This window comes from Agelaius tricolor, unplaced genomic scaffold, assembly GCF_023055355.1.
Source record: "Agelaius tricolor isolate 1412-34295 unplaced genomic scaffold, bAgeTri1.0.p SCAF_21, whole genome shotgun sequence".
In the NCBI taxonomy this organism is placed as follows: domain Eukaryota; kingdom Metazoa; phylum Chordata; class Aves; order Passeriformes; family Icteridae; genus Agelaius; species Agelaius tricolor.
In genome coordinates, this window is record NW_027269281.1 from 7,917,801 (window position 1) to 7,931,071 (window position 13,271).

The window sequence follows — 13,271 nt, forward strand, 5'->3', positions numbered from 1 at the left end:
CTTCATGTGCACTACTACTCTTAGGGGGCCAATTACCGCGGTTTTAGGGAGCCTTTTTCCCTTTACTTTGTTTTATTGCCTCCTTTTGTTCACCAATCGTAACCTGTGTCTGTAAGTCACACTCGGTGAAACAGAGCAAGGCTGCCAAATCGGGCAGGGCGTGCCTTCCTCACTCTGACTCTCCCAAAGCACTGGCAGCAAGGTGTTAGTAACCATCCTCTGCTACCGTAATTGTGAAAAACACCAATCACTTGCTTTTAGAATAGCAAAAATTTAATAGTAATAAAATGGTTATAAAAATAGTAATATAATTAGAGTAATAAAAATCTGGACAATTAGGATTTAGGACAATACGAGACAATAAGAACAAAGAGTTACGGATGGTCCGGGTCCCTTTTTCTGGGCAAAATAAGCCCGAAAAAGGACACACATTAACAGAGGATTAACCCTTAAAAGCAATAGCCCATTACATATTCATACACCTCATACACGATGCATAAATTCCATTCAAACAAAGGATTCTGTCTGGCGAGTGTCAACTTCTTCCTCTTAATCCTGATGGCGCCTTCAGGGCTGGTCGAGACAGGAAGAACTCGACAGGAGAGCAATAAATTATTTTTCTCTGAAAGATTTAGGTGTCCTGTGGCTGCTATCTCAGTGCGAGTCCTCTCTTATAAAAAGTATCTTACATAGCATAATTTCTATTTTAACATTGTGTTATAACCTAAAACTATATTTAACACACTACTTATGAAAATTAATACAGCATAACTTTCTAACATAACACATACAATATTCATTTTAATATTTGCGAAAAGCCAATCATATAATATGCATTTTTCACATTGTTGCATGGAGATACCTGTTCTGTGACATCCCAGCCCTGGATAGTGGGTCAGAGATTGGGAGTTCGGAGGGTGGAGATGGCGCCGACACCCCGGGGGGAAGATCGCCAGACCGGGCGGCTGCCAGTTTTTCTCCGGCTCCGCGCGGTCCGGCAAGAGGCGTGGGGACTCCCCATGGAACCTATCTCTCGTCTAGAGATTATGTTTGGCCGACAAGTCCTGGTCCCTACATCTCTGGGAGGTGGCCGTCTCCTCTTTCTGCCACAACAGTGCCGCCAAGAGCGATAGCTGCGCTCGGCCATGCCCAGGAGACGGCGCTTCCCTGCTTGCGCTGCTTTAGGCCCCTCCTTCGCCGCGGGCAGCGCCACAACTATCACCACCGCGGCTGACAGGTCGGTTCTCCCCTTTCCTGCGAAGAGTTCCTGGCGGTCCACTGCGGCAGTCAGCCCTGCCTTAGCACCCCCTGCACGCTGGGGACCGACTCTTTCATGGCCGGCAGGAGCTGCAGTTCCTGGCTCAAGATCCCCATCCCCACATCGAGGGTGAGGGAGGAGTCAGCTCCACCCTCGGCAGTCGCCACGACAACACTGATCGCTCCATCAGCTTCCTTGTTGACATCCACAAAGCCTGTGCAGCTGTACCGGCCACGCCCATCGTCAATGCCCTCTGGCGGGTGTCTGTTCCAGCCGACGTCACACCCCTGGCTGGCTTCCCCCTCCTTTTCCATGGCACCTGTGTGGACGACAGCAACCGTGACCGATGCATCAGCTCCATTTCTCCGAACGGTAAATCACACAGCAGGAGCTGTGTCTCCTTTTGCTCCCCCATCTTTGGTTGCGGAGCAACTGCCTCCTCCCGGCGTGGCGGCTGACTTGGTTGACTTAATGTCTTTTACACCTTCGCCATTGCAGCCCGCGGTGGTGGCGGTAGTGTCACCGGCCGCGGCCGCCCTGCCCGCCACCATGCCTCCAGCCGCGCGATCTGTGGCTGGGCCCCCGGCTGCGGCATGGCCGGCGGCTGGCCCCTGTTCATTTGGGCTTGCAACCGGCCCTTCGGCTTCGTGGTCCGCAGTCAGTCACTCGACTTCAGAGCCTTTGGCCAACCCACCATTCCCTGCTGCCCGCAGGCTGTCGTCCCCATCCCTGGATGGGGACAGTGACAGCGATGAATACCAGCGGCCAGCCCCCCGGCGGGGGCGTGCCTTGGTGGTGGAACGCCGGCAGAGACAGGCGGAATCATTGTCTTGTCGGGTGACCGTGGGCCCCAAGAACCCTTGCAGCTTTTGGGATGCAGTTAAGATACGAGCTTCAGAAGCTGGGGATAGGGTCCTGTTGGACAGGATGGAAAGGCTGTGGTGTACAGCTGACACCACACTTGCTCCGGGGGAAGGGGCCACAGATGTCAGTCAGACAGCTTATCCAGCATCTGTGGGGGAGACACAGGTGGTTAAGGAGGACCATGTTTTGCCACGAGGCGAGGTGCAAGATTTTCCCGCGTATAAACCTGTCCCAAATTCAGGACATGCCAACAGACATGATGTGATTGCCTGGTGAGTGATCCAGGATTTACAAGAGAAGGTTGCAAAATATGGCCTTGGCTCCGTGCAAGTTATGCAGGCTCTCTGAATGATAAACTCGGACCTGCTTGCTCCATTTGATATTAAACATATTGCTCAGGCACTGTTCCAGCCTGTGCAATATGAGGTTTTTTTGGACAGCTGGAGGCAGGCTGCTGAAAAGGTTACAGCAAGCAACAGGCTTCTGCCTCAGGAAGACCCTAGGTATGGTGTGGGGGTGGACGCTCTCCTCGGAGAGCAGGCCTTTTCCAATCCTGATTTTCAGGCTACCTGGGACTCTGCCGTTCTTGAGCAGTATCAAAGGGTAGGATTTAATGCACTGTTGAAAACTATTGAGACAGCCTCTCCCAGGCCACAGTTTACAACGATAATTCAAGGAGCTGGTGAGCCTTTTTTGCCAGTTGCTGAGAAGCTTGCATCTGCCCTGGAGAAACAGGTTGAGGATGATACCTTAAGGTGGATTTTATGCAAGCAGTTAGCTCGAGTCAACTCAAACGGGGAGTGCCGGAAGATCATAGATGCTCTTCCAGGTGACCCGATGCTAGCAGACATGGTCAATGCATGTGCCAAGACAGGTTCTGTAGACCACAGGGTTTCTGCTCTGGCAGTTGCTTTACAGCCAGGCCAGATACCCTTAGGGGGCGGACAAGAGAAGAAGAGCAAAAATAAGGGCAAGAGAAAGCAAGGAACACCCAAACCAACAGGGCCGAGTGCCACCTTCTTGTGCTCTAAATGCCTATGGGAAGTGAGATGAGGGACTACATTTTGTTCGTCACGAAAAAGAGACCAGTGTGTTACAAGAGTTGTCTGCTGACTATTTCTGTACTACTTCATGAGATATGAGCCACAAGGATACCAGGGAAGGGGTTGCAGGAGCCCACACATAGTCCCACCCAGCAAATGGTACAAACAGATAACTCACAGAAATAACGACCAGGGAAAGGCTGGGGAAAGGGCAGGGGCAGATTAACACCCAGCAGGGAAACCTTTCCCGCTGACAAATGGTACAAGCAGATAACTCACAGAGATAACGACGAGGGAAAAGCTGGGGAAGGGGCAGGGGCAGATAAACAGTCTGCAAGGCAGGATATTTGCTTGCTTAAGCTTGATAGGGCACAGTTTGCAAGGCAGGACATTTGCTTGCTTAAGCTTGATAGGGCACATATTGCGTTAATCATAAGATTTTGGTAATTTTCCACGGAAAAGTCACCAAATAAAGACATAGGGTGAAGAAGACGCAGCTGAGGAAGACTCCGCAGCCTTTTATCACCGACCACCAGGAGACAGAAGGATGACCCCCTAGCAACAACCAGCGCAGGCGCAGAGAACTCCGAGATAACATGGACTCCTGAAGGATGGAGAGGATAAAAGGACTGAATCAGAAACTAGTTGGTGCGGCAGTAGGTGGAGCGGAGACTCCCCTGTCGCCCAGCGCTGAGCCTTTGCTTACGTAGTATAACTGCTTCAATAATTAATAAATTCTTTGATTGGAAATTACTCGTTTTGAGTCAATTTTATAACAGGAAGGTCATTGTTCAGACCAATGTAGGGCTAAATTTCATGCCAATGGCCAGCCTTTGGTAGGCCCGGGAAACAGAACGATGAGCACACAGGGGAATTGAGCCCTGACACAAGTGATTCCTCAGAGCATGGCGCCGGCTCACATCTGCCCAGCCAGCTCGGAGGCATCACCCACAGCTCCACCAGCATGGATGTATGTACCACCAATGCAGTCATCTTAGAATCCTGTCATGAACATAAGGTTCCTTTGGACGTGTTCGGAACTTTGGGACAAGGACTGGGCACGCTGCTTGTGGGAAAATCTAATGTCACCAACCAAGGAATCTTTGTTCACCCAGGAGTCATTGACTCTGACTTTTCAGGTCAGATTTGTGCCACGATTTCCATGCCCTCCCCCCCCGTCACTATTCCGGCAGGGACTCAGATTGCTCAACTTGTGCTTTTTTAGTCATGTGTCTCCAGGACTGACCAGCAGACTCGTGGGAGTGGTGGCTTCGGATCCACGGGACTGCCACAAGCCCTCTGGTCTGCACACATTTCTGCTCAGCGACCCCAGATGTCGTGTACCCTGACCCTACTGGGTGCCTGCCCATCAATGATCTAGTTTCAAGTTTTGATTGACAGAGGGGCGGATATGACAGTGATCTCCCTCTCTGCATGGCCTCCTACATGGCCTTTGGCCCCCGTGGGGTCACCCATCATAGGGATGGGGGGTGCGTCATGTAACTTGGTGAGCCAACACTTTGTGCTGATCAGTAACGCAAATGGGCAGACAGCTGCAGTTCGGCCCTATGTCATTCCATCTCCAATCAATTTCTGGGGGCAGGATGTATTGGCTGCCTGGGGAGTGCGAATTGGGACGGATTTTTATTGAGGTCACTGCATTGAAGGGCGAAAGATATCCTACGCTGCCTTTATGGTGGCTGGTGGACAAACCCATTTGGGTTCATCAGTGGCCCCTGACAGAAGAAATTCATCGCCCTTCATCAACAGGGACATTAAGCCTTCTACTAGTCCCTGGAATACTCCCGTCTTTGTGATAAAGTCTGGGAAATGGAGGTTGTTACAGGACCTCCGGAAAATTAATGCGGTGATGAAAAGCATGGGGGCATTGCAGCCTGGTATGCCCTCACCTACCATGATCCTTGCGGGATGGGAGATCTTGATCATTGATTTGAAGGATTGCTTTTCACAATTCCTTTGCATCCTGGTGACAAGGTGACAAACCAAAGTTTGCCTTCATGGTGCCTTCAATGTGCAAACCAAAAAAAAAACAAAAAGGGGGGGGGATGCCTGGAGAAACCCAATCAACCATCTTACAGTGCCACTGAATTCAGAGAATAGAGAATCCTGTCATTCTAAATCATTTTCTCTCGTTGCATTCTTCAGGTGAGACACACCTGCCTCGAGCGAAACTCGGGATATGGGACCTAGCCCCTAATAAGTGGGAGGGCCTGTGCGACCTTATCGTTTGGGGCCATGGGTATGCATGCATTTCCACAGATATTGGAGTACGATGCGTACCTGTGACGTGTGTCCGCACTGACTTGTGACACCAAAAACAGAATGTGGCCAACAGGCAACCTCTGAATGATGATCAAGATGACGACCATCAATCAAATGGCCCCTCCATGACTGGGGAGTGAACATTCCATCCTTTCTTTGCTTCTGAAAAAGGACTGTTGACAGGCTAAGACTGTCAGTTCTTTGAACAAATTAATGATAAGTTGTTATTATATTATTAGACTTAGTATTGAGATTGTATTAGAATAAGTAAATGATTTTAAGATTGATAGTGCATTTCTTGTAAGATGGAATCACAAGATCTGATCTCTCTGACCATTTTAAATCGGCATCCGATTGAGGTTCTGATTGAAAACTAGCAACTGCTAGAGGAACCTCTGGAGCTGTGTTTGTTCTCCTTCCTGCAAGGGGCCCCACAGAGGATTACAAACATCACCTCCTCCTTTAAAAAAAAAGGGGGACCTGTGGATGAGACAGCCTGGTCAGAGAGCGAGAAAACCAGATAAGTTTTCTCACGGCAGACTTGTGAGACTTTCAGGGAGTTGTAGAGAAATGATGATAGCTTGTTATTATAAACAATCTGCAGGTGGTATTTTCCTACTCTCTGTTTTCCTGTTTTTCTCAAGGATTGTTTATAAGAAAGATGTTTTTGTTAATTAGCCAATCAGGTGAAATGTATTGGAATAGTCTATAAAAAGAGAGGTTTTCGTATTAAAGCTACTGCTGTGCAAACCAGCCTTCTTGGAGTCTGTGTTGTTTCTGACTCAATAGCAACATATAGCTTATTTAGCAAGTTTGCAAAAGTACAGAAAGCTTGTAACAGGAATGTAACTTGTTTGGTAGAAACAACTTAGAACACATAAGAATTTAGTTGCTAGGCAAAGGCCATAAAGATAAGATATATATTGTGAGAACTCAGTAAAGCATGACTCAAGTATTGTGGAAACCCGATAAAGCAGAACCTTTTGCTTAAGGAGCTAGCAAGAACCTGGCTCCTGGTCTTGGCCAGGACAAACTGACCTGGGAGTTAGTCAAACCTCCACCGCGCCTGCCCAGAGATGAGGTCAAGCAGCGAACACCTGAGAAAGACCTCTTACTTCATCAAGAAGACCCCTGCCTATGACCCCCAGGGGACGTGGCACCCCAGAAGACTAATTGTATTATGAAGCGCAAGGAGGTGGAGAGTGAGCGAGGGAATTGGCGGGTAGGGAAGTGTGGGGTTGGGGGATCAATGTGTATTTAAACCTGAAACCTGTCTCGACCAGTTACGTATGTATGGTGGAAATATCCCTCATGCGTTCCAGCTGGAATAAAACATACCTGCTTTACAATTTTAATTGTAAAATCCTCATTCACCAACTCAATAGTTATTTATAACAGTTTCAAAAGATACTTGTATTCTATCAAGGCATTATACAGTTGATTTCCAAGATGCGCTGAAAAATAAGTTGTTAACAAGCCCTGAGTCAGAAGTTGCTGCAGGGTGAGAGGGTTACCATTTTTATCAAATCTTGATCCATAGGTTTTACTCCAGTGTTACGGGGAGGAGGGGAGGGGCAGCAGGGTGGTAAGAGGTTCTTCCATTTTCTGTAACTCAGTTTCATTATTACTTTGAAAAAACATGGCGGGTTGATATATGAAAATGTGGATGTCCCTCCCCCGGGCTTTCCCGCACTGCGCAGGCACCCCAGTCTTTACGCTGGGCCCGCCCATCCCTCTGCCACTTTTCACAACTGTATGATACACACTGAGAACAAAGGGGCTGGCACAGCGGGGTTGCTCCGGCGCGGCTGCCACCGGATGGCTTGGGCTCAGCAGGTGCCGGTGCTATCTGGTTCCGGTGCGCTGTCAGACCTGCCACTGCTGTGTTTCCCACACTGCCCACAGCAAGAAGCCCACAGCACCCCGCAGCACCCAACCCACCGCCACTGTGCACAGCCCCGGTACCATGGGCCATAGAGCCGCCTGCGCCGGGGACAAGCTGCTGTTTCTGGCACCCTGCCAATGCCTCAGGAGGCCGCTGCAGCCTCTGGGGAAGGAAGCAGGGGGGAGGGGAGTGAAAAGCCTCAGTGCTGCTGAAGCAACCCCGACGCAATGAAACTGCAAAGATGGTGTTAAGAGTAACAGGAACTAACGGCAGTACATCCTTCTCCGGTCCAGGGTTGAACTGGTAGGGATCAAACAGCACTGTAGGGGATGGGCTGACGTCGATGTGAAAAATGTCAATTTTATGATTGGCTTTTCTCAAATATTAAAATGAATATTATATGTGCTATGTTAGAAAGTTATGCTGTATTATTTTTTTTAAGTAGTGTGTTAAATATAGTTTTAGGTTATAACATAATGTTAAAATCGAAACTATCTGAGATATTTTTTAAGAAAGGAATGAGGTACTCGCACCAGATAGCAGCCATAGAACACCTAAATCTTACAGAGAAAGAGAATTTATTGCTTCATTATCAGAAGAAACTAAATCTTCCCGCCTCACTCAGTCCTGAAGATGCTGTTAGGATTAAGAGGAAGAAGCTGACACTGACCAGACAGAATCCTTGGTTTGAATGGAATTTATGCATCATGTATTAGGTGTATGAATATGCAACAAGCTATTGTTTTTAAGGGTTAATCCTCTGTTAACGTGTGTCCTTTTTCGGGCTTATTTTGCCCAGGAAGAGGTACCCGGACTGTCCGTAACTCTTGGTTTTTATTGTTTCATATTGTCCTAATCAAAATTGTCCAAATTATTATTACTTTAATTATATTACTATTTTTTATAACCATTTTATTATTATTAAACTTTTAAAATTTTAAAAACACATGATTGGCGTTTTTCACATCGGAATAGTCCGGTATGTTGGAAGTGGGTGCAAGCGGACTTGAGGGTTCAAGGCAATCAGTTTCTGAAGTCGCAAAATGGCGGATCTCCAGGCGACTCTCTTTAAGAGCCACTATATTATGTATTAGCTCCCCACGTGGCAAGATGCCTTCAAGTATCAGCATCGCCATCCCTGGCAATATTAAAAAGTTTCTAACCCACTGCCTGCCAGGCTTCCAATTGAAAAGTCCTAGTAGAAGGGAAATTCTTTACATGCGTGTACACCTAGTCCAGCAAGTCACTTAGCATCGGACATATCTGTACTTTGCCGATGCAGGAGCTGCCGTAACAGGTCTAGGCTCCATCTTTGTTCTAGGGATATTTTTCCTCCCATAATTCTTCCACTGCTCACCTGATAGGTGATAGGCATGCGCTTGGGTTCCTTTGCTAAACTTCTCCTGGTTGACCCCAATCCTGGTTCAGAGGAAGTTGCTAATGGTGCGGTCCAATTCTTTCACCTCCTGTGATAAGTCCCGATTTGGGTGCCATTCATAGCAATGGGGAACGAAGACACATCGACCTCCTTGCTTGTCCCGAAGAAGATTATTGTAATAAAGTGAACCCTTTTGTGTTCTAAACGTAACACAAAACAAGCATTCATTGGCTGCCTGCCACTGCAGTGTCACTGTTCATGTATCCCTTTACCCAACTAGCTCTCTGATCACCTGGTGCCCATGCACCTCCCCAACCAGTCACTGCCTCATGCACGAGGCAAGCATGTGCCAGCCATACAACCCGATCTCTGCTTACAGGACTTGGTTTGTACCTCGCTGTTAGCTGAACCTTTCCCAGAGTGCTTTCTGTTGAGCAAGAGTGAACAGGATTTTTTGTCTCCCACAAATGACTGTGGATGCTGACAGTCTGGTCAGAGAAAGTCAGATAAACTTTTGTTGCAGTGTGATGCAATTTCCTGTTTCACCTATCCCAACCCCCCAGGTGTGCCAACCTCTCCTTTCCCCTCCCCCTTTGCCCTCCTGCTGAGAGCTGTCCATCAATCTTAACATTTCAGCAGGGTTGTGGTGTGGTTGGCAGTTCAAAAGATGCCCCTCAGGTCCAGGCTCATTGGCCTGTCTAAGTGTCTTTATCCCCTGAGCTTTCCCCTCCTCCCACCTGGTTGGTGGCTCACCTGTCCCTTCCCCTCCCCCTGTCCCTTCCCCTCCCCCTGTCCCCAGGCTTAAAAGGAGACGGGACCATGAGGTCTGGATTCTGTTGGGAGCTGTTACAAGATTCAGAGGTCTGTCATCCTGGAATAAAACTCTGGATTAAAACTCTACGACAGAATCCTCTCCTTTTTCTCTTCACCGTCGCCTGAACCTTTTCCACCAGAGGTAAACTGAGTTTCTACTATGCCTGGATTTGGCCTGAGTGCATAGCTGCAGCATCCAGCTGGCCAAAGGTATCTCTAAGGTGAAACACCACAGCTGCTGTCTTTGGCCCAGCAGCAAGGGACAGATGAGGACAGGCACGTCCCACCTGGAAATATTGGGATTAATATTCCATATATTGGCGCCCAAACGTGTGGCTGCACGAATCTGCAGCTCCAGAAGGAATCTCAGAACCTTGGAAAAGCTTTCAGGCAGCTTAGCGTCCACTGGTAGAGCTGTGGTTGCATAGCTCTCCAGAGAAACTTTGGGACTGATCCCACAAGAAGTTTCGTGGAATGCTCGGCGCCTCTGGAAAGTGCAGCTCCTTTCTGGTGAGCGAATTTTCCAGGGGAGAATAGGGAGCCCCTTCTGCCTGAGGGGTCCTATTCAAGTGAAGAGACCAGCCTGCCTGACTTTTCCAGCAACAGTTTCGATTTCGTTGAGTATTTCTGCTCCTTGGGGGAGTAGAAGCTCAAATTCCGTCTCTGCCGTGAGACTTGTTCTTTTTTGCTCTTGCATTTAGGCTGCGCAGCCCTGCGGAGCGAAAGCGATACCCTGTAAAGCTTTAGCCCACTGCGGTGTGGTTTTGCTGTTTTTAGAATTGGCAGCGCTGGCTCGGAGGAGCGGGACAGCTCTGCCTGCCCTCCCCCCCGGCTCAGCAGCATAGCGTGCTCGGCTCTCGGTTCGGGGGGGCTGCTCTCTCGCGGTGCGGGGGCAGGGGCTGCTCTCTACACGCGGTGCAGGGGGGCTGCTCTCTACACGTGGCGCGGGGGGGCTGCATTCTCGGGCCGGGAAGGCTTTGTCTGTCTCTCCATGTGGCCGGGGCGGGTCCCGATTGCCTGCTGCTGCTGCCGCGGCATTTTTAAAAGCAGTATATACAGCTGCAGTGTAAAAAGCTCTCGTCTGATCATTATCGCTTTTTAACCGTGGTCTTTTTAGAAACTGGTAGCTGATTTTGGCTTTGCATTCAGTCGGCGGGACTTTGTTTTGTGCCATTTACATCTAAAATGGGCTCGAAGTTAAGCACAGCACAAAAAGGAGTGTATTATCATATTGTTGGAATTTTAGTTAGTGCAAATGTAAAGTTCTCAAAAGGAAAATTGAAACAGTTTATAAGGTGGCTTTTTCTACACTTCCCACAAACTTCTCCTGAGGAAGTCCACAATATTCAATTTTAGGATAAAGTAGGGCATGAATTGATAACCTTGGGACAGTCTGGGAATACATCTTCAGCTAAATTTGTGTTCTGGAGTTTACAAATTCGAACAGCCTTGCTCAAACAAAGGGAATTGGAGAAAAAGCCAAATATCAAGCCATGTACCTTGGCTCTCCCTGTTTCTCCCCCTCCCAGCCCTAAACCTCTTACCCCAAAACTTGGTATTTTAAAGAGAGCAAATTCTGCTCATGTGCTGGGAAGTCAACTCCCTGAGCACGTTAAAATGCCTGAGTTCCCTTGTCCACAAGGACCTGGCCAGACCACGTGGAACATGTTCCAAAACCCTGTGTCCCCTGCTCTGAAACCCAAAGCACGTGTTAGCTTTTCAGAGAGCAGTGATGCCCAAAATGGCCCCCAGTGCCTAGGGGGTACACAAGATGGAGGATGCCACGTGGCACCATCCCAAACCTGGTTGTCTTCTTCCCAAGATCCCCTTAAGCATCCCAAAATTCCTTCCCCATCCCCCTCTCCTCCTGTTCCTCGTGACACCTTCCCTCCCCCTCCCCTACCTGCAGTACCCTCAGCTCCGCCCCTCTACTCCTCCCAGGGGGCGTCTGCCGATGTGACGTCACCAGCTGTCCTCGCCCCCTGTTCCCACGGTATCCCCGCCCCTTGCCAGCCCCCTGTCCCTGCCCCCTGTTCCCATTGTGTCCCCGCCCCCTCCCCGGGTTCCCACGGTGGGGGCACGCCCACTGCACTTCCTCACAGCTGTATCTGTTATCTCAATGCTTCCAATTCAAAGGATACAGGGCAGGAAGCTGTAGACCCAATACAGGGTCCCACTTTGTCATTCGCTCCTGTTTCATATCAGCCTGCAACACAAGGAGGAGGGGCCCCAACTGCTAATTGGAGCTCTTTTGGACAACAACTGATTAAGTAGATCTGTAAATCTCACTGGGAGTATGGCCCACACAGTCCATATTTCCGTGGCCTTTTAAATTCTGAATTGAGTAGAACTGTAGTAGTCCCACATGATTTAAAGCAGCGTTTCTCATGCCTCATGACCTCTACAGAATTCAAATTATGGGAAGTAGCATGGAAACAACTGCTAAAAGAGGCTCTCCCAGGCTTGCATGGTGATCCAAACACAGCGAAAGATGCTAATGGCATGACAATTACCATTGAGCATCTCTCCGGTGAAGGCCAATGGTCTTCACCCTCAATCCAAGCTACCACAATTCCTGTAGAAACACTCGAGAAAGTAAAGGAAGCAGCTGAAAAAGCATTCTTTTCCCTCCAACCTGAGGGGCCTTTTGAGCCCTACAGTAAGATTAAGCAGCTACCATCAGAGTCTTTTCTGAAATTTGTAGAAAGGTTAACTAGGGCCATTGAAATACAAGTTCAAAAAGAGAATGCAAGGGAAGAGGTTTTAGAGGAAATGGCATTTACAAATGCAAATGAACAGTGTCGAGCAGCAATTTTGAGTCTCCCTCTAGAACCTCCCCCTACACTAAAAGATATGCCTCTAGTCTGTAACAGGAAGGTGCCTCTGATGAGTGTTGCTGAAGACACCAGACCAAGGCTGCTGCCAAGAGCACCACAGTGTGTTGCCGTTGCCAGCCCTGCGCCCATTCCCTCAGCACAGCAGTACCCTGGGCAGCAGCGAAGACCAGCAATGGTTGACCCCACAAAGCCATGCTTGCTTTGCAATAACCTTGGACGTTGGAGTAGCCAGTGCCCCCTGAAAAAGCAATTTGATGAATTTAGAAATGGCACGGGAGGGAAATTACAAGCACTCCCAGGGGGTCAACAACAACAAAAAAACTGAAAGGGGAGCGCCGGCCTGCCAGGCGTGCAGACACAAAAAGAGCAGGTCAAGGGAATAAGGGAAGCAAAACAAACCAAGCGCGCAGTAATATTACTATTTCTGTAAGTGAATCAGATGCTTCAATGACCATGTCTGCGGTTCCACTGTTGAAAGTGAAACAAAATAACCTTTGTTATGATTTAGGTGAACCTATGTTAACCACGTCTTCTGTCAATGAGCCTTACAGGTTGCAGCTGACAGGATCACTCCACCTGAAAGACACTGACTGGCATTTTGTCTCTGTCAATCCAGAACAGAAGGGCACTTGGCACCAAATTCGTTGCAAGTATATCGTCATTGGGGACACCAAACACACACGACATGAGATTGAAATTGCTCCAGGAATGACAACATGAGATCCTGAGCAATTCGTTCTCGGGCTGCACTGTTTCCACCCACCCCTGTTTATTCCCAAAGGACAAATTGTTGCACAAGCTATCCCTGTGCCATTTTTACCTGAAGGCACCGAAAAACAAGGGCCCACAGTCGCCCGGGTCCAAGTTATTGGGAAAGACAGACCCAAATTATGGTGTAATGTCAGTTGGG

At 48.7% G+C, this 13,271-nt stretch overlaps 1 long non-coding RNA gene across 1 annotated transcript; it reads left to right on the top strand.

The window, feature by feature from the left end:
- Positions 1 to 1,325: 1,325 nt before the first annotated feature.
- LOC139598954 (uncharacterized) lies at positions 1,326 to 3,915 on the top strand. Its single transcript, XR_011682092.1, has 2 exons — positions 1,326 to 1,630; positions 3,628 to 3,915. It is a non-coding gene; the product is annotated as an uncharacterized lncRNA (long non-coding RNA).
- Positions 3,916 to 13,271: the final 9,356 nt, after the last annotated feature.